This window comes from Lacerta agilis, chromosome 17, assembly GCF_009819535.1.
Source record: "Lacerta agilis isolate rLacAgi1 chromosome 17, rLacAgi1.pri, whole genome shotgun sequence".
In the NCBI taxonomy this organism is placed as follows: Eukaryota; Metazoa; Chordata; class Lepidosauria; order Squamata; family Lacertidae; genus Lacerta; species Lacerta agilis.
This window is the reverse complement of record NC_046328.1, coordinates 21,535,273-21,552,543: the sequence shown is the minus strand read 5'-3', so window position 1 is coordinate 21,552,543 and position 17,271 is coordinate 21,535,273.

Below are 17,271 nucleotides of genomic sequence, written 5' to 3'. Positions count from 1 at the left end.
AGGGGGTTCCTAATGGTCGGGGTTGATGGGTGTTGTCGTGACAGCCCCCCTTGCTTTAAAGCAGTTTGCCATCCTTAGTGTGCATGAATTTTCAAATATAGGGTGCTGTGCCACAGGAGAAACATAGAATCATGAAATCATGGAATTGTATAGTTGGAAGGGACCCCAAGGATCATCTAGTCCAACCCCCTGCACTGCAGGAATATGCAGCTGTCCCATACGGGGATCGAACCTGCAACCTTGGCATTATCAACACTGTGGAACCTGGAATCTGGCAGGCTATGAAATCCACAGTGGTTGCTGCTGCTGTTTTTGGTAGCAATGAGAAGGCAGCATCCCGCTAGGGGTGGAGTCCCAATTTGGACTGCCTCAATAATCCAGTGGTGGCCTAGTGGTTAGAGTGCTGGGTCATTCTCAGAATTCTTTGTTGTAACAAAGCATGATTGTTTAAAGTGGCATCACATTCCTTTCGTAGAGATGTTGGGATCAGCTCCTTTCTCGTCCTTCTGCCGGCAGGTGAAGGCTGGATTTTTTTTTTTTTTTAAAGGAAAGGGTTTGTGGTTTTTTTTACAGCGATGTGCTTTAAAAAAAATAAAATCTGTATTCTTTTATGTCATACTGCTTTAATTTTATTAGAGTTCAATTACTTTTTAATAATAATGCGTTTATTAGCTTTTTGTATCTGTGTTGTTTTGATTTGTGTAAGCTGCCTTAAATCCTGGTCCGGGATATTTTAAATATATATATAATGATAGCAAATAGTGTGCAGGTAGCCCTAAAATGTGCTTCAGGTAGAATGCATCTGTTCATCAGCAGGATGCAAAAAAAATAAAAAATGCCAGGAAGGTTAAATTGCCCTCTGTTGACTTTAAAACCTAGTGACAGGTACATTTTATTTAAAGGAAGCATTTCTCTCTTTAACACCAGAACATCAATTGCAAGAAAGGGGCTCAGAAGGGCTTTAAAACAGCATGTGTGAAATTGGTCCAAGCTGGATTTCTCTCTTGAGCCAGATTTTCTCTGCTTCGGTGGGTCGCAGGGAGCTTTAAGTCCTGCAAAGACGTAATCAGACTTGGCTCTGCCAGTTTAGGGTGGTCGGCTCCTGACCCTTTTTCCTTGAATAGCGCCACCTCACCGAACAAAGTGACGCGCGAGGGTGATCGAACAGGGCCTCATCAAGGCAAATGGCATTGTGTTGGGATGACAATGTCCTGATCGGCTGCCAAGTTGCTTGGATGTGTGTGAGAGGAAAGGGGTGGGGGGAGAGAGAGAAGAGTTTCTGTCCCGGACCTCTCAAGGAGCAATTAATATCGTGGCTGCCCTCTGAGAAATGCTAATTCCTTAGGCCGGTTTGACTTTGGAAGAGCAGGTGACCAGCCCTAAAAAAACACACACAACTACACACACCCCACAACACTGTTGATTGCTCCTCTACTTTTGTGGGACAAGAAAATCGATAGATACCTCTTTGAGATTCACAGAGGGAAATCTTATCTCTTGATGGATCCTCTGAGATTAAAAAAAGAAGTTCAAATGAAATTTGTACACCCCCAAGATGAAGGGCAAGTCGAGACATCTGCGGGTTGCTGAAAGAGGGAGTGATGGGTCTGTGCATCTTTGCTGGGTCATCTAAAATTCTGATGATAATCAGGATCTCACGATTCGCAGCCGCCTTCCTTGGCCCGGGTCCTTTGCTCACCTTCCTGGGGCAGTAGGAAATCAAGCCATGCGGCAGGGATCTTGGTTCCGATTCCTTAATATGCCTGCCTTGTATAAGAACGTGGGTAGATGCCTCGTAACCCAGTCAGATGAGTGGTCCATCAAGCTCAGTGTTGTCTACGCTGACTTGCCAGCTGCTCTCCAGGGTTTCTGACACTGAACTACCCGGATATATTTGGGATTAAACCAGGAACTCCTTGCTTGCTGGCCTCTACCACTGAGCTATGGCTTGCCTCCAAAAGCAGAGGTTGGCATACATATAGCTGTGCACAACAACCCTGCGGGGTAGATTAGGCTGAGGCAGAGTGACTGCCCCATAGGAACAAAGGGCCTGATGAACATGTCGGCCTCCTAGCTCAATGTGGTCTCCTTGCCTGGCTGTCAGGCTCTGAAATCTCAGATAGAGCTCTTTCCCGCTTGCCTCCTTCCTGAGACTTCTCACGGAAATGTGTGGGATTGTGGCCAACATCTTCTGCCTTCTGCAAATCGTGGGCAAATCGTGAGTTCTGACCTTTCCCTCAAGCAAACAAGAGCAGAGAGACAGTTGACGGGCTGGAATTAATGCGGCCACGTGGTATTTCTATTTGGGTTAAGGGGTCATGCTATGGGGAGAAGAGAGTTGCACACAGGTTTTCCCGAGTTCACAGATGTGCATGGATCAGAATGGCTACTCTGGATAAATGAGCAGCTTCCCTAGTTCTGTGGGGTGGGGGCCTCAATATACCTTTGGACCGTATTCCCTCATGTGCAGCCTTCCGGGGTGTGTGGCCTGAGACGGGAAGTGGGTAGTTTCGTCTCCTGGCTACATTCAGAACGCATGAAGACAGATGTTCTAAGACGCTACATTATTGCCATTGTGCTGTTGTCGTTACCTGCCCTTCACCAGCAGGTCCCAGGGTGGGTTGTGGTGATTTAAAATTCTGAATTAAAAACAGTTGAAACATATCACGTTCATAAGGAATTATCTGAAGCTGATGGTTGGAAGATTCCAATATCACCTTTCAAAGTGACTTCAGTTGTGCTTTTCCTTGAAGTTCCATTGTATGCAACACAACATGCATGCCGTTTCCTTGACATCTGGTGTTTTCAGTGGTCCTAAAGGCTTAGCTTTGGAGCACATGGAACAACTCCCCAAGGTTCTTCCCATATGTGCCTTCTCCAGAGTGACTCTAGGAGCCAATCCTCACTCGGATTGGCTCCACTCAGCACAAAGGAGGAGAAGACCTCTTCTCAGTGGCTAAAAAGCTCCCCTTTCATGCTGATTGGGCAGTGCCAGGATGCTGGAGACTGGGTTTTGAGCCCCTGCAACCTGGGAACACCACAGCTCTAGTAATTGGTCTCCTTGGACTGGATACTTCCCAGTTGGACTACTGGATAGGCTATGGTGTTGTTCCTCGCCAATGTGTATCTGTATGCTGAGGGAAGCCAGCAGAGGGAGTGTGGCACAACTCTGATGCCCTCCTGCTAGGCTGTCTGCATGAATGGGCTGCTTTGCTTTGCTCTCAGACTCGGAGAGCATTGTTAGGGCTGCTGGCCAGGTATAGGGTCTCTGTAGGGACTTGATCCTTGTAAATTCCATTATGAGTTGGGGGTGAGGGCAGGAGGGCCATGGCTCAGTGGTACAGCACCTGCTTTGCATGCAGAAGGTCCCAGGTTCAATCTCCGGGGAGGCGTGGAAACTTGTTTGGAGGACCAGATCAGGCCTCTGGCCTGGGCTGGGCATTACCCCGCATCTTGAGGGTTAAAGGTGTTCTATGCACAGCAAAACCTTTTATCGTTTACCAAGGGCAATGTTCCGTTTTAATCTGAGCAAATGCCGGCCAGATAGCATTTCTCCCTTGGCATCCACCATCTCATTACAGACCTCCTTAAGCGCAGATTCTCTGAGACTCCTTGGTGCTCGCCGTGTGCCGAAGACATTTATTCCTTCCCAGGCAGCTGGAAAGTTACCAGAAAGATGCAGAAAGCAAGCATCTGAAAAATGAAAATGAAGAGGAGGACTTGTTGAGTCCCCAACAGCCTGTTAGGAATCTGATCCGATTTCTTGAACGAAGCCAAGCCAAGTTGCAAGCTGGAGCTGTTGTTTTTTATTTTAAAAAAAAATCTGTTTGTTACTTGCAATGGTTTTGTTTCAGAACAAATGAACGTTGCACAGCCTGTGTTGTTAACGCAAGATAGGAACTAGTCATGGGCATTTTGATAGGTGAGCTGGTCACACACACATTTAAGTTTTTGTGTGTGTGTGTTTTGGACACACAGTTTCAAAGTCAGAGAACGTTGCGGGGAAGAGGGCACAGCAGCCAATGTTTGCAAAATGAGAGAAGGAGAGAAGAGGTGCTTCGGCCAGCCCTGTGCTCAGTGCTTTGGGAAGCACCAGTTATTGGGCTGGCAAATCACTTATTTCTCCCCTCCCCCATCAGCTGATTAGCAGGTGGGTTGTCTTGCCCACCTGCCAAAGTTGGCCCACATATTTTTATCAGGCTTGTGGAGCCAGAAAGGATCTCATGGATACCAACGGCTCCTAGCCATGATGACTGTGCCTTGCCTCTACGGTCAGAGGCAGTAATGTCTGATTACTGTAGCTGTCTTATTACAAAGGAATTTCAGAAATAAGAGAAGTTGCTGAATTGCAACTTATTACCAAACTTAAAACCATGGAGAGACCTCGTCTGAATAGAGACATTGGATTCTTATCTCATTATACATGACAAAGCTATTTTTGGCCATCTCATCCCTTGCTTTTTCCTGTAAGACCAATTGCAGTCGTTAACAGTCGCCAACAGGTTTCCCACACCTATCAGCCAATCACCCATTCCCACCACCCTTCTGAGTAATACCCCTCCCTACCATCTCACTATATATAAGGGTCTGGTGACATCTGTTTCAGTGTATCTGAAGAAGTGTGCATGCACATGAAAGCTCATACCAAGAACAAACTTAGTTGGTCTCTAAGGTGCTACTGGAAGGATTTTTTTTTTTTTTAAATTATTCTGAATATCAGTTGCTGGAGAGCACTAGAGGAGAGAGGGCTCTTGTGCTCGGCTCCTGCTGAGGGCTTTCCCACAAGGATCTAGTTGTCTGTTGTGAGAACAGGATGCTGTACCAGGAAGGCCATTGCCTGATCCAACAGGCTCTTACGTTGCCGACTCCTGGGTTAGAATTTAAATTCTCACTTTGTGCTGAAAGCATGCAAACCAAAGCACATCTTCCCATCAAAATTCACACGTCTCTGAATTTTGCAATGCAGTTCTGCAGCTGGATACCGTATGTGAAAATTGCGTATCAGGGCAAAGTGTGCATAATATGCATTTACCTGTATTAGTGAAAAACACATATTCAGTGCATTAGCTTAGGAGAGAATAGCTTGCCAAGGTGTGTATGTATCAAGCAAAACTGCATACAAAAAAGTGTACAATAGGAGACATGTGCTCTAGAATTATAAAGTTGGAAGGGACCACGAGGATCATCTAGTCCAACCCCCCGCTGTGCAAGAATCTTTTGCCCAACATGGGGCTCGAACCCATGACCCTGAGATTAAGATTCTCGTGCTCTACCATCTGAACTATGCTGGCAAGTTTTCCTGAGGGCCTTTTAAAGGGGGGGGGATTGCAGACTGATGCAGTCATGTGGAGAACTAAATACTGGTAAAGTGAGGAACTGAGATAAACTGAAATTGACACATTCGCTCGTCCCTAAAGATGCTTTCCTATTGTCAGTCAGATTCAGGGGCCAGTTTGGTCAGGTTCCGTACATTGATTTGGACCGTCTTTTCCCTTTGCTTCCAACAGCAAAATATATTGTCCTAACCCTGGATGAGATGCCACCTGACTATCCCATTAAAACAGTTTTCACCACTATTCATGCTTAAAGGAAAGAGAGTGATAGCACATTTCCTTCTAATCATAGATGCTCTGAGATTTGTATCTGAACACTGTTTTCCTATACCCTGTGCCCATTTTGCTATAAATTCTTTAACCTGTTCCATTTCATGGTAAAACCTTTAGCAATGTATATGTATATTTTTGGATAAAACATTTAAAAAGAAAAAGAAAGAAAGAAAATCTGCACTTGTGAGCATCTTCTGTAATTCTGCAAATTCCCTTGATTGGCTCATTTGAAGTGCTTCAGGTGAAAACAGAAGCAACACCCCCCTCCCCCCATTGTCCCTGTTTTGAATTTTGGATTGCAGGCTCTTGGTCCGTGTTGACATGCCATGCATCCTGATTGGGCTCTATACTAGGGCTGGGGAATCTCAGGCCCAGGGACCAGATGTAGCCCTTGAAGACTTTTTGGCCATAGAGACTCTCCAAGCCCAGGTTCGCATTTTGGGAGTACTGCTGGATTCTGCCCTGAACCCGGTTTCAGTGTTGGCCAGGAGTGTGTTTTGCCAAGTTACAGCTCATCTGGCACCTTGCCCGTTCCTTGAGATGTCTGATCTGGCGACAGGGGCTCATTTCTGAGTTACATCCTGGTTGGGCTCCTGTAACGCGCTCTTGCTGGGGCTGCCTTTGAGAAGTGTGCAGAAGCTTCAGCTGGTACAGAATGCTAGGGCCAGACTCCTGAACTGGGGCTGGTTACAGGGAGCAGGTTACTCCTCAGTTAAAACTGGCTACCGGCCCATTTCCAGACACAATTCAAAGTGCTGGTTATGACTGATAAAAGTCCTATATGGCTTGGGCCCAGACTAGCTGAAAGATTGTGTTTCCCTATGTAAACCAGCCCAGGTGCTTAGATCTGAGGGTGAACACTTCCTCTCAGTCCAATCAACACCAGAGGCAGAGTTGGTGGTGACACAAGAGGGAGCCTTTTCTGCGGCTGCTCCCAGATTGTGGGATTCCCTCCCAAGAGAGGCCAGACTGGCTCCCTCTTTGCTTTCCTTCCTCCGGCAGGCCAAGACCTTCCTGCTCAGAGAGTACTTTGGAAAGTAAAGTGCCATACGATGCTGACCGCTTGCAAACTGCATTTTAAATGCTGGTTCTAAATGTGTTCTGATGTATTTTAATCTTTGCTTTTAACTAGTTCGCTTTTATTCCTTTGTATTTTATGATGTTTTTGAATGTTGTATCCTGCCTTGAATCCCAGCTTGGAAGACAGGCAGAATATAAATACCGGTATATTTGATGAAGATGATAATGATGATTATAATAATAGTAGCATACCCTCTAACATTTCTCCGATGAAAATAGGGATGTCCTATTCCATTAATAATAAATAAATAAATAAATAAAAATATATTAGTGGCTTCCAACATATAAGAATAAAAATAAAACATTAAAAAAAACTTTCCTATACAGGACTGCCTTCAGCTGTCTGCTAAAGGTTGTCTAATTACTTATCTCCTTGCCTTGGGGATCGCAGAATTCCATACCCTCCAACATTTCTCCAATACAAATAGGGCGTCCTAAGGGAAAGCGGGACATTTCCAGGGTCAAATCAGAGACCGGGACGGCTTCTGTAAATCCAGGACTGCCCCTGGAAAAATAGGGACACTTGGAGGATCTGCAAAAATAATGATACTCCTTACCAACGCTCCTTGAGAGTTTGTGCCTGGCTGGAGTGTGTCTTGAACTCTGATAATGCCTCTTGCTTGCCTGAAGGAAGGTGGAAGAGGGGTGTGTGTGTGTGTGTGTGTGTGTGTGTGTGGAAAGTAGCATCCTGGAGAAAGGTAAAATTTTGCTTGGTGCCCCAGAAAATTTTGTTTCAGGCCCCACCCACCACTGGCATGTCCGTCCCCCCCCCAGAAGGAAATGTGGCGCCCAGGCTGGGAAAAAGGTTCCCCATCTCTGCTCTGTACATAACCATGATTGTTAGCAAGCCAGCCAATTAATGCCCGTCCTTTTTGGTTAGCAGGCCAGGCCACTTGAAAAATACCCATAACGTTACAGTCCTAACTAGCCGTTGAGGTGATGAATGGCCTTTTTCTCTGCAAGAGAAGGCAGGTACAATGGGAAGTCGCTTTGACAATAACAGGCTCGGGCAGCAGGCGGGCGAGCAAGAGGCCGTTTGGTGCATTAATCCCAAACTCAATTACAGCAGCCCTAAACTTTCTCACCAATGTCTCTTGCTTCCTCCCCCCTCCACCCCGAAGCCCCCAGAAGAGTCTGCCCACGAGAGCAGGAGGAAATAAACAGAAATGGTTGGTGGCAGATAAGCTCAGGCCAGATACTGGCCCTGAAAAGGTTCAGATATCCATCCTTGCAATTTCCCCCCCCCCCCAAATTGGCTACTGTCATTGTCACTTCCATGCGGTTTCCCACACAACCCATTTGTCAGCCTTAGACATGAGAACCTAAGCAGAGCCTGCTGGATTCGGCCGGCGGCCCGTCTAGTCCGGCATCCTGTTCTCACACTTGCCAACCCGGTGCCTGGAAACTTGCCATGAGCTCTATTCAGACTTTCCAGATAGGGCTGGAAATGTCGTGTTCGGAGACCTGCTGCCAATCGGCGTAGATGACATGGAGTTATTAGAAGGGAAGGCTGGCATAAAATGGCAAAGGGGTGGCAGTTTGGGGGGGGGAGCAGGTGTACGGAGACTTTGGCCCTCCCAGTGTTGCTAAGCTCTACAACTCCTCTCATCCTTGGCCACTTCCCATGATTGCTGGGGCTGATGGGAGTTGTAGTTTGTGGAATGCTCTCCCCAGGGAGGTTCGCCTGGCACCTTCATTATATATCTTTAGGCGCCAGGCAAAAACATTCCTTTTCAACCAGGCCTTTGGCTGATTAACATTCTGCAGGCTTTTAGATGCATGGGGGGTTTATTTTGTTGTTTTTGTTTTAACGGTTAATTTTTGCTTTTACCTATATTTTTTACCTTGTGAGCCACCTTGAGATCTTCATAGAATCTAGTCCAGCCCCATGATGGGTGGTATACAAATCTAATAAATAAAAACAAATGCATAGTTCAGCGATGTCCAAAGTGCCCAAAGGTTTCCCATGCTTGAGTTGGAGCTCAAATGTTTGCAAAATTATCCTTGCAGTCGGTGACAATGTTTTCCCCTCCCCCTCTGCATTTATATCCGACTTTTTCTATGAGCATACATGGTTATCCCCTGCTCATTTAACCCCCACAACAACCCTGTGAGGTAGGTTAGGATGAGAGGCAGTGACTGGCCAACTAGTGAGTTTCCCAGCTGAGTAGGGATTCGAATCCTGGTCTCTCCCAGGGCCTAGTCTGACCTCTCTAACCATTGTGCCACTTGAGTAAAGAGACAATACAATTTGCATGTAAATTAACATCTGCTCTGGAACAAGAAACCCTTGCTTCTGTTTAGACCCAGATGGATAGAACTGAACTTTGTGGCCTGCTGCAATGCAACAGCTTCACACTGGAGTTTCCTCTGCTCCAGAATGCCCACCTGAAGATCAGGTTTGTGTGCACACTTAAAAAGAAAAGCAGAGGATAAGAGTCTCCATCCCATCGCTTCGTCTTTAAACTCCAAAGGAGAAGGGATCTGAGGATCAGGCCCCTGGGTAGAAGGCTTTTTAGTAGCTTGAACAGGTGCCTTCAGTTTGTGTCATCAGACTTTGTCCTTGCAATGCTCCCTGCCAGAAGCTGGGTGGACGGAATTGGCTTGGGATTATCGCAGGGAGAAATGTTGATAGCGGAGAGGCGAGCACCTGTATCCGTTCCCACCCCTGCTTGGCTCCCAGCCCTCCCCAGAGATCTTGGCCAGCGTGGCGACATCTCACAGCAAAACTTCCGAAGCTCCTGGAGTTCCACTCCTCTGAGTCTTTTCAGTTTGCTGGCTTTGGGATCTGAGTGGAGAATCCCAGTCCCCAGGAAGAGGAGGCTACGGGACGTGAGTTTGGTAGGTGGGAGAGAGAGAGAGAGAGATATCTCTTAACTTTAGGGCTCTTTTCCACTTGGGAGAGCACAACTGGAGCTCTTGCATTGCTGTCAGCTGTGAATTATTCCTACTATAGGAGTGGAAAACCTCTGGCCTGCAGGCCAGATGTGGCCCTCCACGCCTCTCTGCCTGGCCCTCGGACATCATCCCTGGCCACACCCCTTCTGCTTCGCTCTTTTATTGAATGTTTTTGTTGTCTGGGAGGCGTCGTGGCATCCGGATAACACGCCATGCTTGCCGGGGAGGAGGGTAGAGAGGGGTTTGTGAGTGTGTGTAGATACCTAACCTAGTGTACAAATTTGCATGTGTTGCTCCGCCCACTTTTGCCTCTGGCCCTGCCCACCGCTGGCATGTGGCCCAGAAGGGCATGCAGGTTCCCCCCGCCTCTGTCATAGTGTTTTGATTTGTGTTGCTGGAAGACCCTAGGATAGACAGGAGTAAGTCCCACATGGTGACTTTGGTGGGTTTTTCTGTGCTGAAGCAGTCAAAACACACTCTCTGCAAACTGGAATTTTACGCTGGTTGCTACAATGTGCACATTTCAGTGGATTTCGGGGTAGATTTTTGTCTCTGACTTGATTGGAAATCCAGTGCTTGAGTTTCAAGGTGAGATGGGGTTGGGCAGTGGCAGTGGCAGGGAGAGAGAATTGACGATGGATCAGTTTGCAGCATTTTGATGGCGAAATGTGACATGAGGCTCTGATCTTCTTCGGACATGCCTGCAAATTTCTTCCTGCAAAGAAGGCAAAGAGCTGGGGTGGGGAAAACAGAAGTCGAAAGATAATGCCAAGCATTTATCCTGCTCCTTTTTTCAAGTGTGCTTCGTGTGTGTGATCTCAATCTTCACAAAAACCCTTTAAGGTAGCACCGAATTCTCATTTAGCTAGCAACTCTGCCCAGTGGTGGAGTTAGGCAGTTCTAAACACTGGACTGCGGGAGGCAGTGAAAGACAGGCGTGCCTGGTTTGCCATGGTCCATGGGGTCACGAAGAGTCGGACACGACTGAACAACAACAAAACACTGCACTTAATGGTCTTATGGATAGGGGAGGTGCTCTTTAGACGATGGTGTGTATCGCTTAAGCAATTTTAACCCACCCCGCTGCATTTCAGAGGAGCCCTGCTGCTCATTCTGTAGAGTGGACTCTTGAACTTCTGCTCCAAAGTCCTGCCCTGACTTGATGGGGTGAAGGAAAAAACAACAACAGAGTTTTGATTGAAGTAGGGATGGAGAGACGCTGAGAGTTTTTTTCTTTAAAAACACAAACCAGTTTTAACAAGGAGAAACAGCAGAAGTGGGTAAGCCAACACCCGGAATCTAAAACCACACGCCATTTTCAAACTCCCTTCTTGCTGTACTAAAACCTTGTTTCCCCTCTCAGAGTCACCCCCTGCTTGCTCTACTCTGCCACTGTTTAAAATCTCTTACCTTTTCCCTCTCAGTGACCTTCCACAACTGCTTTACTCAAACTTCTGCCATGGTTTTGAGCCCGCACTTTCCCCCTCCCTTTTTGCTCCCATGGCCACTGCTGTTGTGCAACTTGCCTTCACTTTTGCCCTCACCCCTTGCAAATCCAGGATTGTGATGAGGCATAACGGGGGCTGTGCCGTGACATACCGGTACTTGCATTTTTATTATATATATAGAGAGAAGCAGTCTATATGCCCAAATAGATATCCACCTGCGTTTGATGATGATAAGATATACATTCCAACGTAGAAAGGGCAGAAAGATCGCCAGACCATTGAGGAATTTATTGTTTTAAGCCTTGAGAGTCTGTCTCTTTGCAACCAGAGTGGTCCTCTCTTTCTCTCTTGTTACACGGGGAGTTTCAACGTTTGCACCAGTACTTTTGAATACCAAATGGTGGGGGATTCTGAAGCCCACTGCTAACGTGATGGACAGCTTAAAAACCCATCCATCACCCAGCATCATTTAATATCCATGGAGCCTGAGCAGTGCTGACGGCCACTTGGCACTCCTGTTATGCACTGCAGACCACCAGATTGCTCCCTGCACTGTGCCAAGGTGCTTGAGGCTTGCCGTCCCCTTGTCATTGGACCTGCTTGTGGCCGAGGAAGGAGCTTGCCAGGCAGCCATGCCCATCTGGCCCTCTTTGGTAACCGATCTGTGTCAGTATCCCCAGAAGAGTCTCCCTCGTCCTTCCCTCGTCCTCTGATCTTTCTGGGGATGCTATTATGGTGCTGATTGTGTAGGAATCTGGCTTGGCTGGGCTAGCTACTCTAACATGTACCGTGGAACCTTGGCTCTCAAAGTTAATCCATTCCGGAAGTCCGTTCGACTCCCAAAATGTTCAAAAACCAAAGTGCAGCTTCCAGTTGGCGCAGGCGCCCCGGAAACAATAGCCGACAGCCGCATTGGATGTTCGGCTTCCAAAAAACGTTCGAAAACCGGAACACTTACTTCCAGGTTTTCGGTGTTCATCAACTAAGCCATTTCAATTTGTTCGTCAACTAAGCCATTTGAGAACTAAGGTTCCACTGTATAGTTATTTGCAGGCCACCCTGCATCTTGGATACCACCCATAGATCCCAGTTTGTTGATGGAGGACAGTAGCAGGCCAGGAGTCAGACACCTCGGACCTGGGGCTGAATGTGGCCCTCTAAACCTTACTACCTGGCCCTTGTGACACTCCCCAGAGCCGCACCTCCTCCCCAACCACACACACTCTTCATAATAATAATAATAATAATAATAATAATAATTGCATTGGCATGAGACTTAATATCAGGGTTGTGGGTTCGAGTCCCATGTTGGGCAAAAGATTGCTGCATTGTAGGCAGTTGGACTAAATGACCCTTGTGCTCCCGTCCAACTCTGTGATTCTGCTATTCCTCCAATGAGCCATCGTCCCCATTTTTTAAAAAGTGTTGTTGTTATTTATTAATAAAAAGATTTATTAGCCTCCCTTCATCATAAGATCCTAGTTCAGTTTTTTTAAAAAAAATTAAAATCAGTTTAATTATTTTTATTTATTAAATTTGTATACTGTGCTATAATTAAAACAAAATAAAAAATTCATTCCAGTAGCACCTTAGAGACCAACTAAGTTTGCTCTTGGTATGAGCTTCCGTGTGCATGCACACTTCACTATAATTGTAAATCTCAATTGCAGTCATGAGAACAGGGTGGGTCCTGCATATGGTGTCAAAATCCACCGCTGATTCCATACACCTGCTAAATGTGATCAGTTTCATTAGACTTTTCTTCCTCCCTACATCTTCGCTGTTTCACTGAACTACAGTTCCCATCAGCCACGGCAAGCATGGCCAATGGCCAGGGATGGCGGAAATTGTAGTTTGGCAATTGTAGTCTGCCCGGACTGTTATCCTCCTGGTGTGATGGCCTGGGAGTCAGACTCTGATGCTGAACCTGAGGGATCCCAGCCTGCACAGGATTCCCCACCTCCAGAACCAGCTGAGCCGGGGTCAGGGCTTGAGCCTGAAGGATCCCCACCTGGGCTGGATCCCCAGGTGCAGGCATCAGCAGAGTCTGCTCTGGCTCCTGATGGGAGGGAGGACCCATTGCCTGCAGGTGCTCCACTCCCAGCCTCTTCAGAGGAAGCTGAGGAACCCCCTGGGTCCAGTAACCCACCAGCCTCTCCTGAGCTACAGAGGCTCAGGGCAGAGAGGCGAAGGGAGTTAAGTGTCTGCAGGAGGAGTGCTCGCCTCCAGGCCCGGAGGAGAGGCGAGTCTCCGGAGGACCGGGACCGCCCTAAGCATAGGGCCAGATAAAAGCCAGCCAGACCCAGCCCAAGTTGCGTGAGCAACTTAGTTGCAAGCGTGTGCTCAACCTGCAACCTTGTGCCTGAACCTGCCTTGGACCTTGACCTGCTCCCTGCCTCGCTCCCCGCTGGACTGACCTTCTTTGGACCCCTAGACCCAGGACTGGACTTGGACCTCGCTTCATGGACAAACCCTTGGGGCCAGCACACCTGACTTCCTCCCCTGCCCATTCCTGTTCCTGCCCCGCTTTGTGGCTCAGCTGTGACGGTCCTGCTTGCTCTCTGCGGAGCGGTCATCGCCACTTGGGGTGGCGTGGTGCAGGTGGCAGCAAATGTGCCCGCTGCCCCAAGGGTGAAATGAGGACCTGTGCTGGAGAAGGGCGGCGAGCCATGGCCATCACTCTTCGTTTTGGAGCTAGCCTGGCACCCTTCATCCCCCTGTGCTCCGGTTCAATGTGCCACACGCTGAAAGCAGATGGCATCAAACAGGCACCATCTCGAATCTCCCTGACTTTTGACACTACATCGGGAAGTGGTGGTTATTCTTAGCTGCGGTTATTATGCCTCTCGCACCCTCTCTCCCTCTCCCACCCCACCCTGAGGAAGGGGCCGGAGGCGCTCTGCCTGCTCCAGTTTCGCTCCTGCTTTTATTTCATGTGTCAACATCAACAACCCCCTCACCCCCCCCCCCAGCCTCCCCTCTAATCTTCCCCATTGGATGCAGCTCTCAGGGCGCGTTTGCTTGTGACTGACATGCTGTCAGCAAACACTGTCTGGAGCGGCTTGCGTCTGCCGGTGGAGGAAGAGGGCTCTGTTGCCTTTCCAAAGTTCCCTCTCCCTCTCTCCCCGCTGCATTGCAGAGCTTAGCTTGCCATGAAATGTGCTATTCATGGCATGTTTAATTGCCAGCTATTATCATCATTATCCTCTTTAAACACACACACACACACAACACCCACTGTTTCGTTTCTGCGAGCCTGGGGAACTTCAGAGAGCCTCCGAGTTGGCCCCTCTGTGCCAAAATAAGGTCCGCTGTGATTCAGGACAGACAAAAGGAAGGACTTCTTCATGGCGGCTAAACTACAGAACTCACTCCCACAGGAGGCAGTGGTGGCCCCCAAGTTGGATGGCGTTGAAAAAAGATCCCGGGCAACTCCAGGGATGGCTGGGAACACCCCCTGTCTGAAAATCTGGGGAGCCACTTCCAGTCATTGTAGAAAGTTCTGTGTCCAGCTCTGAGGGCCTTCTGGTGGTTCCCTCACTGCAAGAAGTGAAGTCGCAGGGGAACTAGGCAGAGGAGGGCCTTCTCAGTAGTGGCACCCTCCGTGTGGAACGCCCTCCCATCAGATGTCAAGGAAATGAATAACTGCACAACTTTTAGAAGACATCTGAAAGCAGCCCTGTATCAGTAATTTTTTAATGTTTGATGTTTGATTGTTTTTTTATAAAGATTTTATTGGGTTTTCAAAACAAACAACATAAAATAAACAAACAACAAACACCTTACAAACTATACAAAAACAATCATACAAAACACAAAAACATAACCATCTATTTGCCTTAACTTCTATTCTAATCTTATTTGTGGGGACTTCCCCCGTTCCCTCTTCTGCGTTCATTTCTATTATACTTTAGTAACTTCTTGACTAATTTAATAAACATTCACCATAATTTTCATCTTAATCTTAACTCACCTTATTTCTATCACTTAATCTTAATCTTATCACATTATTCTTAACATCTTATATTTCTGTCTTATACTATCTATAATTTCCTTTAAACTTCACTTCTTATATCCTACTTCAATCTATCATTGTATTAGCTCTCGCCTCTTATATCCACTGATTTCACTTCAAATGTCCAAATTTTCACGTTGTTTCAAATAGTCTTTAAATTTCTTCCAATCTTCTTGCACCGCCTCCTCCCTCTGGTCTCGGAGCTTCGCGGTCAGTTCTGCGAGTTCCATATATTCCATTAGCTTTATTTGCCATTCTTCCACCGTAGGGAGCTCCTCACCTTTCCAGCCTTTGGCAATCAAAATTCTAGCAGCAGTTGTGGCATACATAAAGAACACTCTATCTTTCCTGTGTATCTCATGGTTGGTTATGCCCAATAGGAAGGCCTCTGGTTTCTTAGAAAAGGTGTACTTAAACACTCTTTTGAGCTCATTATATATTTTCTCCCAGAAGTCTTTAACCTTTGGGCACGTCCACCACATGTGATAGAAGGTACCTTCTACTTTCTTACATTTCCAACATTCATTTTTCAATCCATGATACATTTTAGCTAATTTAACTGGTGTTAAGTACCATCTGTAAATCATTTTCATCATATTTTCTTTTAACACATTACAAGCAGTAAATTTAGTACCTTCCCTCCACAGCCTCTCCCAATCTTCTAACATAATATTATGTCCTACGTCTTTCGAAAGATGTTTGATTAGGTTTTTATCTGTCTTGGAAACCACCCAGAGTGGCTGGGGTAACCCAGCCAGATGGGCAGGGTCAATTTTTTTTTTTTTAAGAATGTTATCAACTATGGAACTCACTCCTGCAGGCCACCAGCTTGGATTGATTTAGAAGAGCATTAGATGAATTCATGGAGGAGGAGGCTACCAATGGCCACCAACAGTGATAAGTCATATTCTATCTGCATCGTTGGAGACAGTGTGCTTCTGAGTTTCAGGCGCTGGAGACCACAGGAGGAGGCGAGAGCTTGTGCTCTGGTTCTGCTTCCAGGTCTCTTACAGGTATCTGGTTGGCCACTGTGAGAACAGCAAGCTGGACTTAGATAAACAATGGCCTTACCGAGCAGCCTCTTAAATGTTCTTACTGCACCCAAAACTCCCAATAAAGTAGCTGGCTGACAGGTCGCTCAGGATCTTCCCGTAAGATTTCTGGGTGGTTTGCCATCGATGTCTGACTCCCGATGGTTCACCAACAACCAACACTCCCATCTGCCCTGCATGTTTTCGGTTGCAAAATCGAAGGAAGCTTGGAGGTTAAGCCACAGATGGATTTTAGTGTTCAAGGACCGTGAGCTCAGTCAGCATTTGCTGGCAATTGGTGGGACAGAAGTCAGGGAGGCCAACAGTAGGTGGCGCCAAAGCCAGTGAGGAGCAGAGCCAAACAATTCAAGTTTTGTCCACGTCCTCCACCCTACTGAGTTCTACAAGGGCAATGCTGAGAGTGGGGAAGACGAAGAAGCTGGCAGGCAGCCCATACCCTCCAAGTGTCCCGGTTTTCCAGGAACAGCCCCGGAATTCTGAAAGCCACCCCAGTTTCTGATTTGATCCTGGAAAGCCCCTATTTCCCCTGCCAGTGCCACTGCTGCTAAGCTCAGGGAAGAGGAGGAGCCGGCGCTTGTCCCGAGTGACGGGGATGGTGGCAGCTGCAGCTGTGCCAGAGCATCCCTGGAAGAGGAGGAGAGGCTGCAGCCAGCCCAAGACCTAACCCCATGTGATGCACTGGCTCTGAGGGGCAGGCAGGGGGCAGGAGCGCAAAGAGTCTTGATAAATAGATAAACCAACCAACCAACAAACAAACCTGCTTTGTTTGACTATGTCTAATCTTTCCCCTTTCTAAAAAAATTATATATTGGTGTTTTTCTTTTTGTATATCTACCAAAGAATCAAATCAAATCGAGGTTAAGGGTCTCTCTCTCTCTCTCTCTCATTTATTTATTTATTTGGTTTTTCAAATTACAGCTTTACAATCACATATCCAACGTACAACATGAAAACAAGATTCCAGAGAATCTCCTGGTCTCCCCTCCTCCCCTTTGTGGGTCCTGTTGTTCGTCATTTCCTTCTGCATCTTTTATACTAATCCAGATCTTTTACATCTCCGTTCTATCCAAAATTCACCATTAAACTACAAGTGTTATTCCAATTCTACTAACAATTTTAAGGGGTGAAGTGGCATTCGCCCGTCTTCTGATAGGAAATGCTCTGCAGGCAAG